The sequence below is a fragment of the Scyliorhinus canicula genome, chromosome 9 (assembly GCF_902713615.1).
Source record: "Scyliorhinus canicula chromosome 9, sScyCan1.1, whole genome shotgun sequence".
In the NCBI taxonomy this organism is placed as follows: Eukaryota; Metazoa; Chordata; class Chondrichthyes; order Carcharhiniformes; family Scyliorhinidae; genus Scyliorhinus; species Scyliorhinus canicula.
The window spans coordinates 179,729,687-179,749,157 of NC_052154.1; positions in this window are offsets into that span (position 1 = coordinate 179,729,687).

Genomic DNA, 19,471 nt, shown 5'->3' on the forward strand with positions numbered 1-19,471 from the left:
GGCAAGTGGAACTCGAATTCTGTTAATAACTTTCAAATAAATAAAAGGCTTGTATCAGTAATGATGACTGTGAAACTATCATTGATTGTCTTGAAACCCAATTAGTTCACTAATGTCCTGAAGGGAAGGAAATCTGTCATCTTTACCCAGTCTGGCCTACATGTGACTCCCGATTCACAGCAATGTGGTTGACTCTGAACTGCCCTCTGAAATGGCCCAGCAAGCCACTTAGTTCAAGGGTGATTCGGGATGGGCAACAAATGCTGGCCCAGCCAACAATCATAGAATTTACAGTGCAGAAGGAGGCCATTCGGGCCATCAAGTCTGCACCGGCCCTTGGAAAGAGCACCCTACCTGAGCCCACACGTACACCCTATCCCTGAACCCCACCCAAGCTTATTTGGACACAAGGAGCAATTTAGCACAGCCAATCCACCTAAACTGCACATCTTTGGACTGTGGGAGGAAACTGGAGCACCCGGAGGAAACCCACGCAGACATGGGGAGAATGTGTAGACTGCACAGACGGTGACCCAAGCCGGGAATTGAACCTGGGACCCTAGAGCTGTGAAGCAACTGTGCTAACCACTGTGCTACCGTGCTGTCCGAATGTCCACATCCAATGAAATAATTTTTAAAGGGGCATGACAAGTTCTGAATGATCAAGATTGGGGGTTATTCAGGCATGATAAAGAATAAATAAGATTGTATAATTGTAACAAAGTTGAAAGATTTATTTCGGGCAACCGAATAAACTAGGCAGTAATTAACACAGCTCAACGGGTTTTACTTGGCTTCCTGATCTGACGATAGTAAAAAGTCTAACAACACCAGGTTAGAGTCCAACAGGTTTGTTTCAAATCACTAGCTTTCGGAGCACTGCTCCTTCCTCAGGTGAATGATCTGACAATGGTAGGGGTCAGATTCACAGAATCATAGAAATTACAGTTAGGAGACCATTCAACCTGTCGGGAATGCACCGGCCCTTGAAAGAACACCCTAACTGAGCCTACACCTCCACCCAAGCCCTATAACCCAGTAACCCCACCCAATGCATAGTGGTTAGCACAATTGCTTCACAGCTCTGGGGTCCCAGCTTCGATTCCCGGCTTGGGTCACTGTCGGTGCGGAGTCTGCACATCCTCCCCGTGTGTGCGTGGGTTTCCTCCGGGTGCTCCGGTTTCCTCCCACTGTCCAAAGACGTGCAGGTTAGGTGGATTGGCCATGATAAATTGCCCTCCGTGTTCAAATGGCCCTTAGTGTTGGGTGGGGTTACTGGGTTATGGGGATAGGGTGGAGGTGTGGGGCTTATGTAGGGTGCTCTTTCCAACAGCCGGTGCAGACTCGATGGGCTGAATGGCCTCCTTCTGCACTGTAAATTCTATGAAACCTATGAAACCTTGGGACATGAAGGGCAATTTAGCATGGCCAATCCACTTAACCTAAACATCTTTGGATTGTGGGAGGAACCCGGAGCACCTGGAGGAAATACACAGCGAGAAAGTTAAAACTCTACACAGACAGTCACCCGAGGTTGGAATTGAACCCGGGTCCCTGGAGCTGTGTGGCAGCAGTGCTAACCACTCTGCCACCATGCCACGAGTACTACAGCCTCTAGTTTTCTATTTTATGCTTTTGAAAAACAGCATCTATGTTATGTGTAGTGCATTAGATGCAGTTGGTGTTTACTGCGGATTGTTGGCAACACAAGACCGACTTCTCCACATGTTCATTCCCACAGCCACAGGGTACTTCACTGGCAGACACTGGAGCTCCTTTGGGCATTCTAACGACAGTGATGAATCTTTGAGGAGCGCGGGAAACTCAGGCAGAAGGAACAAAGAGAGATGCAGTCAGACCCCAGGTATCTGGCTGTGACATCCTGGGAGTTATGTTTTCATGAGTGTGCACACCAACTTTGAGATATCCCATCATCATTTATGGTTCATGAGGAAGGTTGTCACAGATTTATGCTGTCTCTTTGAACCCAATTCCCAAGCAAACTCTCCAGGGATGGCACCAGCACAACTGTAAAAGTTACCGGGATAGTACACTTTTATACAACTACATCCTTCCAATCTAACACCACCACCAGTGTGGCAAACCACGGTATCGCATTGTATGGCATTGTATTGTATTGTGCATGCCTGGGCTTGTCCAGGCTGGCTCCGCCTGTGGCTCCTCCCCTCGGGCTTATGAATAAAGGTGGCAAGTCTCCGTCTCCGATCCAGTTCGGGTCCAGAGGCAGGAGACTTGTTGTTTAGTGTAACAAAGCCTCAGATACATTCATCACTCACCGTGTGTTATTGATGGTGTATCAATTTAATACACTAAATTCCTAAAGATGAACTCATCACTCAAGCCTGATCGCTTGGAGCTGGACCCACAGGCAGCCGACGCTACAGTAACGTTTGAACACTGGCTAAGCTGCTTCGAAGTGTACCTCACATGCTTCACCGAAGACTTAACAGACCTCCAGAAGAAGCAGATCCTCCATGCACAGGTGAGCCCAAGAGTCTTTCTCCTCATCAGGGACGCCCCCTCGTACGCAGAGGCAATAACACTGCTTAAAGGACAATACGTGAAATCCGTTAATGAGGTGTATGCTAGACACCTTTTCACCACGAGATGGCAATGCCCTGGGGAATCACTTGCAGAATTCCTGCGTGCCTTGCGCATACTCTGCCGGAACTGTGACTGCCGGATGATATCGGCTACCCAGCACGCGGAGCTGCTGATCAGGGATGCTTATGTCGCAGGCATGAATTCTTATATCGCCAGTGCTTACTAGAAGGGGGGACACTCGGCCTCCCAGAGACAGTACAACTCTCCAACTCGCTGGACGTGGCCTCCCAGAAAATGGGGGCATACACCTCCAACCGTGTGGCACCCTCGTGGGCCTTGTGGGCGCAGACGTCTACTGATCCGGGTGTGACGCAAGCCTGCACCGCGCAGCGGCCTGCCAATGCCGGAGGCTCGAGGTGCTACTTCTGCGGCAAGAATAATCACCCCAGACAACGCTACACGGCACAGAATGCAACTTGTAACGGCTGTGGTAAGAAGGGCCACTTTGCCAAAGACTGCCAGGTCCGATCCTCCCCCAAATCTTCTAGGTCCAGCAGCGCTGCCTACTGCCTGTCGGGGCCGCCCCCAGCTACAGCGCCACCTGCCATGTGCGACCCATGGGTGCTGCCATCTTCGCCGCCATTTTCAATTTCGGCCGCCACGTGCGATCCATGGGGGCCGCCATCTTGGACGCCATCGCCGCTGTCACACGCCACGCACGACCCATGGGGCTGCCATCTTCTATGCCATTGCCAATGCCACCCGCCACGCGTGACTCATGTAGGCCGCCATCTTGGGACCACTCCGCAGCCTCCGGGAGCCCAGCTTAGCCGACCGTATGCTGGCTACCGCCGCCTAAGACCGGCCGATCAACCGCCCTCCGAAGCTCGCCTCCATCACTCTCGGCCATCCCAGCTGCACCACCTCGCGAAGTCCACGATGACCATCCGGATCAACGGGCACTAGACGGCCTACCTTTTAGACTCCAGGAGCACAGACAGCTTCATTTGGTAAGGTGCTGCTCCCTCCCAATTTTACCCGCAACCCAGAAAATCTCTCTGGCTTCCGGATCCCACGCAGTAGAAATCCGGGGGTACTGTGTCATGACCCTTACTGTATAAGGCGTAGAGTACTTTAAGCTCTACATCTTCCCCCATCTTTGCGCTGCCCTATTACTAGGGCTCGACTGCCAGTGCCATCTCCAGAGCCTTACCTTAAAGATCGGCAGACCCCGCCCCCTCTCACCGTCTGTAGCCTCGCGATCCTGAAGGCCATCCCACCCTCCCTCTTCGCAAAACTTACCCCGGACTATAAGCCCGTCGCTTCCAGAAGCAGATGCTACATTGCCCAGGACAGGGCCTTTATCAGGTCGGAGGTCCAGCGACTCCTGCGAGATGTGATGATTGAGGCTAGTAACAGCCCCTGGAGAGCCCACGTGGTGGTCGTCATGACTGGGGAGAAGCACCGGATGGTCGGCGATTACAGACAGACCATTAACCGGTACACACAGCTCGATACGTACCCCCTCCCCCACGTATCAGACATGGTCAATCAGATTGCGCAGTATCGAGTCTTCTCCACAGTTGACTTGAAGTCCGCGTTCCACCAGCTCCCTATCTGCCCGGAGGACCGCCAATTCACTGCCTACGAGGCAGATGGCCGCCTCTCTCACTTCCTCAGGATCCCCTTCGGCGTCACCAACGAGGTCTCGGTCTTCCAAAGAGAAATGGACCAAATGGTTGACCAGTACGGGCTACGGGCCACGTTCCCGTACTTGGATAATGTCACCATCTGTGGCCATGACCAGCAGGACCATGACGAGAACCTCCAGCGCTTCCTCCACACCGCTAAACTCCTGAACCTAACCTATAATAGAGAAAAATGCATCTTGTTACTGAAAATATGGAAAGATGTGTCATTTGAAACATGGAAGTCTGGCAATATCTGGTCTGAGAGAAACATCAGAGGATACAGGGAAAGATCCCACAAAGGATTAATAGCAGCTGCAAAGAGCAGGATTATAAAATTCAGATTCTTTCTCTCATGCAGGCTTAGCAAACAAACAGGATTTTTGTATGAAGCTAAAAACAATGGTTCACACCTTCATTGAAAGTAACTATCTTAGTAAGCATCTGGAAAAGCATGAATGAAGGTTTCAGTCGAATTAGGTGACAAATGTTTAAAACAGGCAGGTCTTTCAAGTCATAACCAAGTGGATTTTAGCATACAGCTAAAAGCAATGTTTCACACCTTCATTGAAGTTAACTATCTCAGTAAACAGCTGGAAAGGAAAGGATGAGGTCAGTTGAATTTGGTAACAATTCTAGGTGTGAGGTTCTGCCAATATCAGGTAAATTAATGAAAACTGGAGACTATCAGTCTACGAGAAGCATAATTGAAAGCTAAAATCAAAGTCAAAATTATGAGCTGGGGACACAATTGGAAAATAAAACTATAGAAATGACAGGAACCAATCCAAAATTCACATCTCTATTGAAACCAAAGCATTTTTGAATATCACAAAGGAACTTTGAACATCACAAAGGAAACAATGTAACCAGAGACCTGAGAGGTGAGGTTATGTCAAAATGAATACTTAGTTGTATTAGAATGTTTAGATCAAAGATACTTTTTACAATCAAAATTAAATAATAGTTACTTTACAATAAGGTCATAAAAACTTAATAACTGTTAGAAAGATAATATAAACCCAGAGGCCAGAGCAGGAACTACCAGAACCACAACTCAGAGAGAGGAGAGAAGGAGAGAAGGAACAAGAGAAGCAAGCAGATTCAGCTGACAGTCAGCTTGGTCATGGGAAAGATAAGACATAGCAGCCGAGCTGAAAGAGCTAATACATCTAAGGAAGACTAGAATTTAAAGAGGAGGCAGAGTCAGCTCAGAGCCAGCTCAGAGACAGCCAGCAGAGCCAGCTCTCACAGCTCGGTACATGGGATCAACAAGCAACCGAGCTAACCAGCGAATACATCTAAAGAAGACCAGTCTTTAAAGAAGATTGATTGTCAAGGTGGGCCCGAAGGTCCCTTCAACCAACCAGAAGGATCCAGAAGCAAGATCCTTTTACCTTTCTGTAAAGAAAGTGATTACAGCATTTAAAAGAAAACATATAATTAAAAAAAACTTAATTTAACCTGAAACAGTGGTTATTCATAAGTCTACTTTACTTACTTAGCAATGCGGGACCCAGGATCGATGCTACTAAGTGGTAAGTAGATAAATTGTTCGCTGAAGGTATGGGTTATACCAGGGGATAACTTGAAAATATAATTTGACCTGAATAGCACCCACCGAAACCTGCATCGGAGTCAGGGAGTGAGAATCCCTGTTCACCATTTAGAATATCGACCTTTTTTGGCATAGGGGGAATTCTAAGAATAGTGGTGAGTTTTCAACAACAGTCTTCCACACAACCCGCTTTGCCATCCTCGGCTATGTCGTGGAACACGGAGTCCTAGGGCCCGACCCCGACCGCATGCGCCCCTCATGGAACCCGCTCCCCCACTGCCCCAAGAACCTGAAGACATGCCTGGGGTTCTTCTCGTACTATGCCCAGTGGGTCCCCAACTTTGCGGACAAGGCCCGTCCACTGATCAAATCCAAAATTTTTTCACTGACGGCTGAGGCCCGACTGGCCTTCAATCGCATCAAGGCAGATATTTCCAAAGCCTGAATGCAAGATGTGGATGAGTCCATTCCGTTCCAGGTGGAGAGCGATGCGTAGGACTTTGTTCTGGCTGCTACACTCAACCAGGTGGGCAGGCCCGTGGCTTTATTCTCCTGTACCCTCCACGCCTCCGAAATTCGAAACTCCTCCATCGAAAAGGAAGCCCAAGCCATCGTAGAAGCTGTGAGACATTGGAGGTATTACCTGGCCGGCAGGCAATTCACTCTCCTCACTAACAAACGGTCAGTTGCCTTCATGTTCAATAACACACAGCGGGGCAAGATTAAGAATGACAAGATTCTGAGGTGGAGGATCGAGCTCTCCACCTACAGCTATGATATCTTGTATCGACCCGGGAAGCACAACGAGCCCCCAGATGCCCTATCGCGCGGTACATGTGCCAGCGCACAAGTAGACTGACTCCGGGCCCTCTACAATGACCTCTGTCACCCGGGGGTCACCTGTTTTTTTCACTTCATCAAGGGCCGCAACCTGCCTTACTCCATCGAGGAGGTCAGGTCTGCGCGGAGTGCAAATCACACTTCTATTGGCCAGACAGAGCACACCTGGTAAAGGCCTCCCACCCCTTTGAGCGCCTCAGCATCGATTTCAAAGGGTACCTCCCCTCCACTGACCGTAACGTGTACTTCCTCAACATTTTTGATGAATACTCAAGATTCCCCTTCACCATCCCCTGCTCTGACATGACCTCTGCCACCGTCATGAAATGAAAATCGCTTATTGTCACGAGTAGGCTTCAAATGAAGTTACTGTGAAAAGCCCCTAGTCGCCACATTCCGGCGCCTGTTCGGGGAGGCTGTTACGGGAATCGAACCGTGCTGCTGGCCTGCTTGGTCTGCTTTCAAAGCCAGCAATTTAGCGTTGTGCTAAACTCATCAAGGCCCTGCACAGCCTTTTCATCCTGTTCGGGTTCCCCGCCTACATCCACAGTGATTGGGCTCCTCCTTTATGAGCGATGAGTCACGTCAGTTCCTGCTGAGCAAAGGCATCGCCTCCAGCAGAGCGACCAGCTATAACCCCCGGGGCAACGGACAGGTGAAGAGGGAGAACGCGACGGTCTGGAAGGCCGTCCTTCTGGCCCTACAGTCTAGAGGTCTCCCAGTCTACCGCTGGTAGACGGTCATGTCCAACGCACTCCACTCCATCCAGTCGCTCCTGTGTAAAGCCACCAACGAGACTCCTTATGAACGTATGTTTGCCTTCCCCAGGAAATCCACCTCTGGGGTCTAGCTCCCATCCTGGTTGACAGTCTCGGGGCCCGTCCTTCTCCAGAGCATGCAAGGAGCCATAAAACCGACCCCCTCATCGAGAAGGTCCTGCTCCTCCATGCCAACCCACAATATGCCTACGTGGCACAACAGGACGGGTGGCCGGACACGGTCTCCCTTCAGGATTTGGCACCTGCAGGTTCCCCAGTGACCATCACCACCACCCCCCATCCTACACCGTCTTCCCCCACCCCTACCCACCTCCCTCGCGAACTAACACTGGCAGGCCCACCGGCAACAAGCACCACCACCTCCGCCCATACACCCCTCCCCCTCACCGACTCAACATCTGGGTGAAGAAGAAGAAGACAACACGCTCCCGGATGACAGAAGCTTTAAAAAAGTTTCTGAGGAAACATTTGATTCCAATGGCTCTGATGATCCAAATAGGTCAGCCTGCAATAAAGCAGAAAATGGAAGGTACACTACTAACAGGATGGCAAAATCGTACGGTTACGAACAGGTTCCAAGACTATAGAAGGAGATCAGGGCCCGGAAATTATGAAGCTAGAAATCCAGTTAGAACCTACAATAGGAAGATGAAGCCCAGAAATGCACGGGCCATGATAAATCGATGTGACTCTCAATACCATTATGCTTTCAACTGTCCAACACATTATAATAGAGTGTTTGAAGCGATACATGACACGGAAGAGTCAGAAGATGAAAAAGACAGTGACTAGAAAGAAGGCATTGTCCTATTAACAAGCAGTGTTATGCCACTCATGAGGGTGTTGGTTGCAGAATCCTTCAATTGTGCTGTATTGGACAGTGGCTGCACATCTGCTGTGTGTGGAATTGACTGGTTAAAATGTTACCTGGTCTCCTTGAAGGCTGATAATCGTAACAAGGTTAAGGAATTTGAAAGTTCCACAAGTTTCACGTTTGGGGAAGATAATACTCTGAAATCGTTGAAAAGAGTGGTGATCCCTCGCAATATTGCCGGAGTGAATCATTTAAATAGCACGGATGTTGTATCAAGTGAGATACCTTTGCTTCTGAGCAGACCGTCGATGAAGAAAACACACATGAAACTGGATATGGAACAGGATAAGGCAACAGTTTTTGGAAAGACGGACTTACAATTTACACAGGCGGAACACTATTGTATTCCATTACTAACAAATAACATTTCAAGTACAGTTGTTAAGGATGTATTAATGGCAGTTGAAAATGGGACTTAAGCTGATAAAAAGCTTGCTGGATTGAAACTGCATAGGCAATTTGCGCATCCGTCTCCTCGGAGGCTGAAAAATGTATTAAAGGATGCAGGTGTAAGGGTTGAAGATGATACTAAACTGATAGAACAGGTTAGTGATCGTTGTGAAGTTTGTAGGAAGTACAGACACCATCATGACCGATAGTAACCCTACCTTTGGCCAGGGATTTTAACAACATTGTGGCCGTGGACCTTAAGATCTGGGATAAAGCCAATAATATATTTATTTTGTATTTTGTAGATTTAGCAACCAGATTTAGTCAATCAACGATAGTACAAAGTAAAGAAAAGAGAGTAATTCTGGATCAAATCGTGGAAAAATGGGTAGGGACAGGAATCGGCCCACCAGAAAAATTCCTTACGGACAATGGGCGAGAATTTGCTAATGATGCATTTAGGGGCATGTGTGAAAACATGAATATGACAGTTATGAATACGGCTGTGGAAAGCCCATTTAGTAATGGTGTCTGTGAAAGAAACCATGCTGTAATCGACAACATGCTCTGGAAAATTCTGGCAGAAAGACCAAATTGCAAGCTAAATTCAGCTTTAGCATTGGTGGTACATGCAAATAATTCATGGCAGGTGGTTGGAGGCTATAATCCCTATCAATTAGTTTTTGGTAGAAATCCTAAACCTCCGTCCATTTTGGATGACCAGCTTCCCACTTGGGAAGGGATACAACTAGTTCTACCTTTGCTGACCATTTAAATGGCTGATTTAGCACAGGGAGGGGCTGGTTTAGCACAGGGCTAAATTGCTGGCTTTGAAAGCAGACCAAGGCAGGCCAGCAGCACGGTTCAATTCCCGTACCAGCCTCCCCGAACAGGCGCTGGAATGTGGCAATTAGGGGCTTTTCACAGTAACTTCATTTGAAGCCTACTTGTGACAATAAGCGATTTTCATTTTTCATTTCATTTCAAATGCATTACATAGCAGTAAAAAAGCCTTTTTTGAAGCAGAAGTCGCTGAAAGAATTCGAAGAGCTTTAAGGCATAATGTACGGCCATCAAATATCGTTTTTCAGCAAGAAGACATTGTACAGTATATGAAAGCCAATTTTAATGAATGGAAAGGCCCAGGGAAGATCACAGGCATAGGTGGCAAAACAATTATTTTGCAACATGGTAATCAAACTGTTAGGGTCCATTCATCAAGGATAATGGGTACAGATTACAAAGATTCAAATTTAGACAGAGCAGACAGACATGACGAGGAACAAGGGTCATTTGGTATGCACGTGTTACAGAACTATGAGGACCACTTAACTGATATTGACAGGGTTTCTGTAGAGGAACACAACACTTCTGATGAATTAGAACAGGCCATTTTTCCGAAAGGACAACTGCCAAAATTTGGTACAAAATGACATACTTGCCTGAAGGGTCTAGTCAATGGAAGGATATAACTGTTCTTAGTAGAGCAGGGAAGGCAACTGGAAAGTATAAACATTGGTTGAATGTACAGCATTCAGGGGAGGGAGTCAACACAATGGATTGGGAACACAAAGTTCTAAAATGGAGGGCACAGAAACGCAGTGCCAGTTCAGATAGTACATCAGATAGTGAACAGGTCCGCAGGAAAAGGTTGAAAACTATTTAAAGGACATCCCACAACAGAAGAGAAAGATCAAGCAGTAGCAGTACAGAACAAGATACCAGGCAGGAGAGGGGACGTAGTTTATCAAGGTCTCGGAACATGAGTAAGTCTACGAATATTAATAGGAGTAGAAGCCCACATGCACATGAGATTTTGGTGGCTTCCAATAAATTAGATGAAAAAGTTGTCAGAGGCTGGTTTAGCACACTGGGCTAAATAGCTGGCTTTTAAAGCAGGCCAAGGCAGGCCAGCAGCACGGTTCAATTCCCGTCCCAGCATCCCCGAAAAGGCACCGGAATATGGCGATTAGGGGCTTTTCACAGTAACTTCATTTGAAGTCTACTTGTGACAATAAGCGATTTTCATTTCATTTCAGATGCCAAACAGCAAGAACTGCACAGTTGGAGTGAATTTGGGGTAAACACGGAAGTACCGGATAGGGGACAAAGAGCTCTATCCCACAAATGGATTTGCACGGGAAAGGTTCTTCCGGATGGAACTTATAAGGTAAAGGCCAGGCTTATGGCAAGGAGATTTGAAGAAAACTTAGAAGATCAGGATTTAAGGGTAGATTAACCTATGGCATGAAAGGTTATTTCAAAGATCTTCTTGGCTTTATTAGCCACAAAGGCATGAGAATGCAAATCTATAGATATAAAAGCTGCCTTTTTGAAGGGGCATCACTCCAGAGACATTTTTCTCCGTCCTCCTAAAGAGGCAGCTGACAAAGTAGGGGTACTCTGGAAGTTGAACAAATATAAGACCATAAGACATAGGAGTGGAAGTAAGGCCATTCGGCCCATCGAGTCCACTCCGCCATTCAATCATGGCTGATGGGCATTTCAACTCCACCTCCCAGCATTCTCCCCATAGCCCTTAATTCCTCGCGACATCAAGAATTTATCTATCTCTGCCTTGAAGCCATTTAGCGTCCCGGCCTCCACTGCACTCTGCGGCAATGAATTCCACAGGCCCACCACTCTCTGGCTGAGGAAATGTCTCCGCATTTCTGTTTTGAATTTACCCCCTCTAATTCTAAGGCTGTGCCCACGGGTCCTCGACTCCTCGCCTAACGGAAACAGTTTCTTTGCGTCCATCCTTTCTAAGCCATGTATTATCTTGTAAGTTTCTATTAGATCTCCCCTTAACCTTCTGAACTCCAATGAATACAATCCCAGGAACGCCAGCCGTTCCTCATATGCTAGACCCGCCATTCCAGGGATCATCCGTGTGAATCTCCGCTGGACACGCTCCAGTGCCAGTATGTCCTTCCTGAGATGTGGGGCCCAAAACTGGACACAGTACTCCAAATGGGGCCTAACCAGAGCCTTATAAAGGCTCAGTAGCACATCGCTGCTTTTATATTCCAACCCTCTTGAGATAAATGACAACATAGCATTCGCTTTCTTAATCACGGATTCAACCTGCATGTTTACCTTTAGGGAATCCTCGACTAGCACTCCCAGATCCCTTTGTACTTTGGCATTATGAATTTTCTCACCGTTTAGAAAGTAGTCTATGCTTGGATTCTTTTTTCCAAAGTGCAAGACCTCACATTTTCTCACGTTGAAATGCATCAGCCATTTCCTGCACCACTCTCCCAAACTGTCTAGATCCTTCTGCAGCCTCCCCACTTCCTCAGCACTACCTGCCTGACCACCTAACTTCGTATCATCAGCAAACTTCGCTAGAATGCCCCCAGTCCCTTCATCCAGATCATTAATATATATGGTGAACAGCTGCGGCCCCAACACTGAACCCTGTGGGACACCGCTGGTCACCGGCTGCCATTCCGAAAAAGAACCTTTTATCCCAACTCTCTGCCTTCTGTCAGACAGCCAATCCTCAACCCATGCCAGTAGCTCACCTCGAACACCATGGGCCCTCACCTTACTCAGCAGCCTCCTGTGTGGCACCTTATCAAAGGCCTTTTGGAAATCCAGATAGACCACATCCACTGGGTTTCCCTGGTCTAACCTACTTGTCACCTCCTCAAAGAATTCTAACAGGTTTGTCAGGCACGACCTCCCCTTACTAAATCCATGTTGACTTGTTCTAATCCGACCCTGCTCTTCCAAGAAATTAGAAATCTCATCCTTAACGATCGATTCTAGAATTTTACCAACAACCGAGGTTAGGCTAATTGGCCTATAATTTTCCATCTTTTGTCTTGATCCTTTCTTGAACAAGGGGGTTACAACAGCGATCTTCCAATCGTCCGGGACTTTCCCTGACTCCAGTGATTTTTGAAAGATCTCAACCAACGCTTCCGCTATTTCTTCAGCCACCTCCCTCAGAACTCTAGGATGTAGCCCATCGGGGCCAGGAGATTTGTCAATTTTAAGACCTTTTAGCTTTTTTAGCACCATCTCTTTTGTAATAGCAACCATACTCAACTCAGCCCCCTGACCCTTTATAATTTTTGGGATATTACTAACGTCTTCCACTGTGAAGACAGACGCAAAGTACTTATTAAGTTCTCCAGCCATTTCCTCATCTCCCATCACTAGCCTTCCAGAATCAGTTTGAATTGGCCCAATGTCTACTTTGGCCTGACGTTTGTTTCTTATGTATTGAAAGAAACTTTTACTATCATTTCTTATATTACTGGCTAGCCTGCCTTCATATTTGATCCTCTCCTTCCTTATTTGTCTCTTTGTTAACCTCTGTTTGTTTTTGTAGCCTTCCCAATCTTCTGATTTCCCGGTGCTTTTGGCCACTTTATAGGATCTCTCTTTTTCTTTGATACATTTCCTGACCTCCTTTGTCAGCCATGGCTGTCTAATCCCTCCCTGGATAATCTTTCTTTTCTTGGGGATGAACCTCTGTACAGTGTCCTCAATTATGCATACAAACTCCTGCCATTTTTGCTCTACTGTCTTCCCTGCTAGGGTCTGCTTCCAGTTGATTTTCACCAGTTCCTCTCTCATGCCCTCGTAATTACCTTTATTTAACTGTAACACCATTACATCCGATTTTGCCTTCTCTCTTTCAAACTGCAGACTGAACTCAACCATATTATGATCGCTGCTTCCTAAGTGTTCCCTTACTTTAAGATCTTTAATAAAGTCTGGTTCATTACATAGCACTAGGTCCAGAATAGCCTGCTCCCTTGTGGGCTCCATGACAAGCTGTTCCAAAAAGCCATCTTGTAAGCATTCCATGAATTCCTTTTCTTTGGATCCACTGGCTACATTATTTACCCAATCCACCTGCATATTGAAGTCCCCCATGATCACTGTGACCTTGCCTTTCTGACATGCCTTTTCTATTTCCCGGTACATGTTGCGCCCCTGGTCCTGACCACTGCCTGGTATCTTGGTTAAATATGTACATTGGTTAAATGATGCGTCAAGAGTCTGGTATGGTCAGTTTTGTAAGGCTGTTGCCAGTTGAAAGCAGATCCGGCAATGTTTTACTGGCATGGCATTATAAAGGAAATCTTTCTGGCATCTTTATGATGCATGTCGATGATTTTTTGTGGGGTGGGACTAGTGATTTTGAAACTATTGTAATCACTGGTTTGAGGAAAGAATTCAGGACTGAAAGTCAGGCTCCCGGTGCATTTAAATATATTGGACTGGAAATCGGACAGACTAAGTTAGGGGCAACTTTACTTCAGCAATCTTATTTCGAAAGCATCAGCCCAATAGCAATTAGTCGTGGCCAGGTTTCACAAAAAGAAGCAATAGTTTCAAAGATGGAAAAAGAGCAATTGCGAAGTTTAATTGGGCAACTGAATTGGTTAGGTAGACAGACTAGACCAGACCTGAATTTTGATGTCTTAGAGTTGAGTACAAAAATGAATGATCCCAAAGGGGAAAGCATAGTAAGAGCAAATAAAGCTTTGGTCAAACTAAAAATGCAGGAGTGTGTTTTTAGGTGACCTTAGGCACTTGAAACTCATAGTTTATAGTGATGCGTCTGATGCAAATTTCTGTGATGGGGTTTCAAGCGCAGGAGGTTTTAAAATTTTCCTTTTGGGAACAATGGTAAATGTTGCCCTCTTGTGTGGGAATCAAAGAAAATAAGGAGAGTGGTCAAAAGCACTTTGGCTGTGAGACGTTGAGCCTTGTAGAGGTGGTGGATATGGCCTTTTATATATCTCACATATTGACAGAAATTTGGGGATTGGGGATTTGGGTAATATACCTATTGAATGTCACATTGACAATAAATCCCTGTGGGAAAATGTGCACTCTACAAAAAGGGTCAATGACAAAAGGTTAAGAATAGACATCGCAAGTTTGAAGCAGATGTTGGACAGAGGGGAAATAGCAAAAATTAAATGGGTCGACAGTAGCTATCAATTGTCAGCCTGTTTTACAAAAAGAGGGGCTAGTTCACAGAAACGTTTGGATATTGTGAATGGGGGGCGCCTGTTTCTGTTTTTTCTTCCAAAAATGAAAAAAAAAAGGAAGAGGGGAAATTGTGTGTGTGTTATTGAGTTTCTTGTAATTTTATTTTTTCTCCAAGGAAGGGGAAACTGTTAAATCATGGGTTAAGAGACATTCCAATTACTTGTCTCATTTATGTTAAGTATCCAATAATTGACACTGGTATTTAAAGGGGCTTCAGGTGGCCTTTGTGACAGGGTGATGTGATGATAGAGTTTTGTGTAGAGTCTGTTAAAGTGAAATAAAGGTGTTTGCAAAGAAGAGCAGAACCTTTGACTCTTTATACAACAGCAGCTAAATGCCTAACCTCCTTGGACAGGGAGAAGACGGTGTCCACTGTGAGCTTGGTGCCTTGTGCGGCCAGTGAGCACTTCAGAGGCTGAAGTGCATCACCGGCCTTGGAAATACCCAGAGGCCACTACATCCAGATACCAAACAAGCCTTCACATTTCACATTCACTCTCACCTCACATTACAGCACAGATGCCAACAAAGCATTTAATTCAGATTATCCCAATTAACCATGGAGTAATCTCTAAATATTGTCATATATGAGGAAGTTATGCTCGTAAATGACCTCCCCTATATCAGCAATTCTCACAATGTCAGACTTGTGGAAGCCAGAGCAAAGAAAAGCTTATTTTGCGATCATCTTTATTGCCTCCTCGTCCTCTTTAAGATGTGTTTCTTTCTCAAAGTTTCTTTCTGATTTACTGCATCTTATTCTCCCTTTGTTGATGATTTCAATGAATTTCTGTTTCTGTGCTATTAATTAATAAAGATTAATAAACCTCAGGCCAATAGAACACAAAATGTACTTTGGATCGTGTCCGTAAAGTTATGTCAACAGAATTGCCTCCCCCCGCACCACTACTGACCAGGAGGGCTGCTGGCTGAAGGATATGGTTATTAGACTGAAACTGTGACAGCTGGCAAGAGCCATCATGAGGGAATAACCGACTGTAACATGACCTCACACCAATCTGCATCTGTCTATGACAGTAATGGTAACAGAGATAACTGTCCTTGTGGAAATGAATTTCCCTTTCACAGAACGGAAGCTGGACTGTAAAAGGCTCGTTTTATCAATAAATAAAAGGCAGATGATGAGGTTCTGGAAGCATATCGAATGTGTCTAGCAGAGAAGCAAGCTTTACCTCCAGGGTCTAGACAAAGAACCTGACCCACTATTGGACAGTCGATATTAAGAAGAAGTGTTAGAGAACAATTAATTACTGTTAGTATAATTCAATCCACACTTAAATGTGGTATAAGAGACACATTTGGTGGGAAGAGTGAAAGTAGATCTGGCAAGGTGGGATGGTCTACCTCTGTCACTGGCGGTTCGGGTACAGGCGGCTAAAATGAATGTGTTGCCACAATTCCTATTTACTTTTCAATCCTACTGATTTTCCTGCCAAAGGCTTTTTTCAGAGAGATTGAGGGAAGGATTATCTCGTTCGTATGGGGAGGGAAGGTGGCCAGAGTGAGAAAGGTACTGGTACAGAGGGGAAGGCAGGCAGGGGGTTTGGGTCTCCCGAACCTGATGTATTATTACTGGGCGGCGAATGTGGAGAAGGTGCGGAGCTGGGTTAGATGGGTTGATTCCCAGTGGGTCAGAATGGAGGAGAGTTTGTGCAGGGGGTCGGGATTGAAAGCACTAGCAACAGCACCGCTCCCGATGGCCCTGGGGAAATACTCGGGGAGTCCGGTAATAATAGCTTCATTGAGAATTTGGAGGCAGTTTCTCCAACACTTCAGGTTGAGAGCAGGGTCAAGGGAAATGCCGATTTGGGGGAACTACATATTTGAGCCAGGGCGGTATGCTGGAAATTTTCGGAAATGGGAGGAGAGGAGGATTAAGACGCTAAAAGATTTGTTTCTTAGGAGTCGGTTTGTCGGACTGTAGGAGCTGGAAGCAAAGTATGGGCTGGAGCGGGGGGAAGTGCAGGTTCGCGATTTTGCCAGAGAGGAGCTACAGAACTTCCCGGAAGAGCCGGCCGACACATTGCTGGAGGAGGTGCTGACGACAGGGGAACTGGAGAAGAGGATAGTGTCGGCGGTTTACGGAGCTATTTTGGAAGAGGAGAAGGCACCTCTGGAAGGGATCAAAGCAATGTGGGAGGCAGAGTTGGGAGAGGATATGGAGGAGGGGTTCTGGTGTGAGGTGCTCCGGAGAGTGAATGCCTCCACCTCGTGCGCGAGGTTGGGGCTGATACAGCTGAAGGTGGTATACAGAGCGCACCTCACGAGGGCGAGGATGAGCCAATTCTTTGAAGGGGTAGAAGATGTATGTAAGCATTGTGGGGGAGGAGGGGGGCGCTAATCACGTTCATATGTTTTGGTCCTGTCCAAAGCTAGAGGATTACTGGAAGGAGGTTTGTAGGGTAATTTCCAAGGTGGTGCATGTGAAACTGGACCCGGGTCCCCGGGAGGCCATATTCGGGGTGTCGGACCAGCCAGGGTTGGAAACGGGTGCGGAGGCAGATATCGTAGCCTTCGCCTCGTTGAACGCCCGAAGGCGGATCCTGTTGGGATGGAGCGTGGCGGGGGGGCCTGTTGGAACTCTTGACTCTTGAGAAGGTTAAGTTTGAACTGTGCGGAAGGATGGAGGGGTTCTACAATTCATGGGCATTATTCATTGTGCACTTTCAAGAGCTGGATAACATCGAACATTAGATGGGTGGGAGGGTTGGGGGAATTATGGGTGACTCCTGATTCCTTTTTGTCATTTGTTTATGTAAACGTGCGGGCTAATGTTTGGGGATTGGTGGGAGGATGGGATCGTTGTTATTAAATGGGGATTTTACATATTTGTTGCTGATTATTGTTTATTGTTGGTGGATGTAAATTTGGGATAAAATGTGAAAAGGAGGGGAATAACAATTAAAAAAAAGACACATTTTTGAATGAAGTCATTTCGATATGTGATTAAGAGAAAACCCTACAAGTGCTAAATGCTCACAATCTTGGCACAAAACTTTCCATTCTGGTGGTGGGAGTGGAAGTGTGAGTTATTTCTACTGGGGGTGGGAGGTGGGGTGTAGGCGGGAAGGCTGCCCACACACAATTTTGAGACTGTCCAGCTCATTACATATAAATCTGCTAGAAGCATGCCGTATCCTGAGGTGGCGTTGGGCAGGGAATGCCTGTCGTCAGCTCATGAGGTCAAAGAGCCTGGCACCATATTGAAAGGACAGCTGTTCATTCCCTGCAAGACCAAGGTCTCCGGATTCCCCACATCACAGCAGGTATGTCACAGAGAAAAGTACACGTGGCCCCACAGTTCAGTGAAGCCTCCCTCCAGATTTTCCTCTGGGCCGTTCAGGAAAGGCGGGAGGTGTTGTTCTCCCAGGATGGCAGCTGGAGGCTCTCCTGACTGACCAAGGCAGACTGGATGGAGGTTGCAGCACAGAAACACCCAGCCATGCAGGAAGAAGATGAATGACCTGCTGTGCTCCATCAGCACGGTCGCATAGTGGTTAGCACAGTTGCTTCACAGCTCCAGGGTCCCAGGTTCGATTCCCGGCTGGGTCACTGGCTGTGCGGAGTCTGCACGTTCTCCCCGTGTCTGCGTGGGTTTCCTCCGGGTGCTCCGGTGTCCTCTCACAGTCCAAAGATGTGTGGATTAGGTGGCTTGGACATGCTAAATTGCCCTTAGTGTCCAAAACAATGTTAAGTGGGGGTTACTGGGTTATGGGGATAGGGTAGATACGTGGAATTCAGTAGGGTGCCCTTTGTAAGGGCCGGTGCAGACTTGATGGGCCGAATGGCCTCCTTCTGCACTGTAAATTCTATGATCTATGATCAGGGTAAGTGGCACCATCTACTCACTGCAAAGTGCCACTCATAAGGGGATCAGGCTGTGTATGTGCGCAAGTACAGAGGGATGTCAGGCCAGAGATTGCGTTGAAGGCCTCAGTAGCAGGTGTGTGCCACCCACATCATGCTGTCAATGTTCTATGGTTTGCAGGACATCCTGTTTGTTAATCCCTTACTGGGGAGAATCAGCAGCTGCCATAAGCTCACATGTTCCTGAACTGTTCATACTTTTATCGGGCTGACAATCAATCCTTCTCTCTGTCAGCAGGACAAGACTTTGCACAGCAGGAGGGAGTGGGCCAAGACCAGAGGCAACCTCCCCAAATTCTCACCCAAGGAGGTGGCTGGGGAACCAGCCGGGGAGGTGCAAGGCCATGCCTGTGTTAAAGGGGAGATAGGATTCCGCCAGGATCACTTCATTCTGCATTCTGAGATGCAGCAACAGAGTGAGATATGGCTTTAATAAGGACGTTCCTTGGCATCCACCAAATCTTTCTTTTCTCCATTGCACATCCCAGCAAGAAAAGGAGGAAGGCCCACAAGGGAGGCCAGCCACTGAACCTGACCCAACCCCATCGATGAGGAAGATGCGGCAGAATCCCCAGAGGATGCACCATCACTACGTTCACCTGCACCTCCCACCAGCGAAGATACCCACACACCTCAGTGAGTTCACGTTGCAGAGTAGGCTCAGGACCGCATTCTGGTGAGCACATCACCGACCCCCGTCCGCAGCAAGTGGAGACAGTGACAGCCAATGTCTCTGACACTTGGAGAGCTGCTGGAGACCAGGCCTTTGTTCAGCCCCATGCAGATGTCGAACCTCTGGACTCAGCTACAAGCGACTTGAAGAAGATGCAAAGACAGGTGGGGTAACATCAGGCAGAGATTCCAG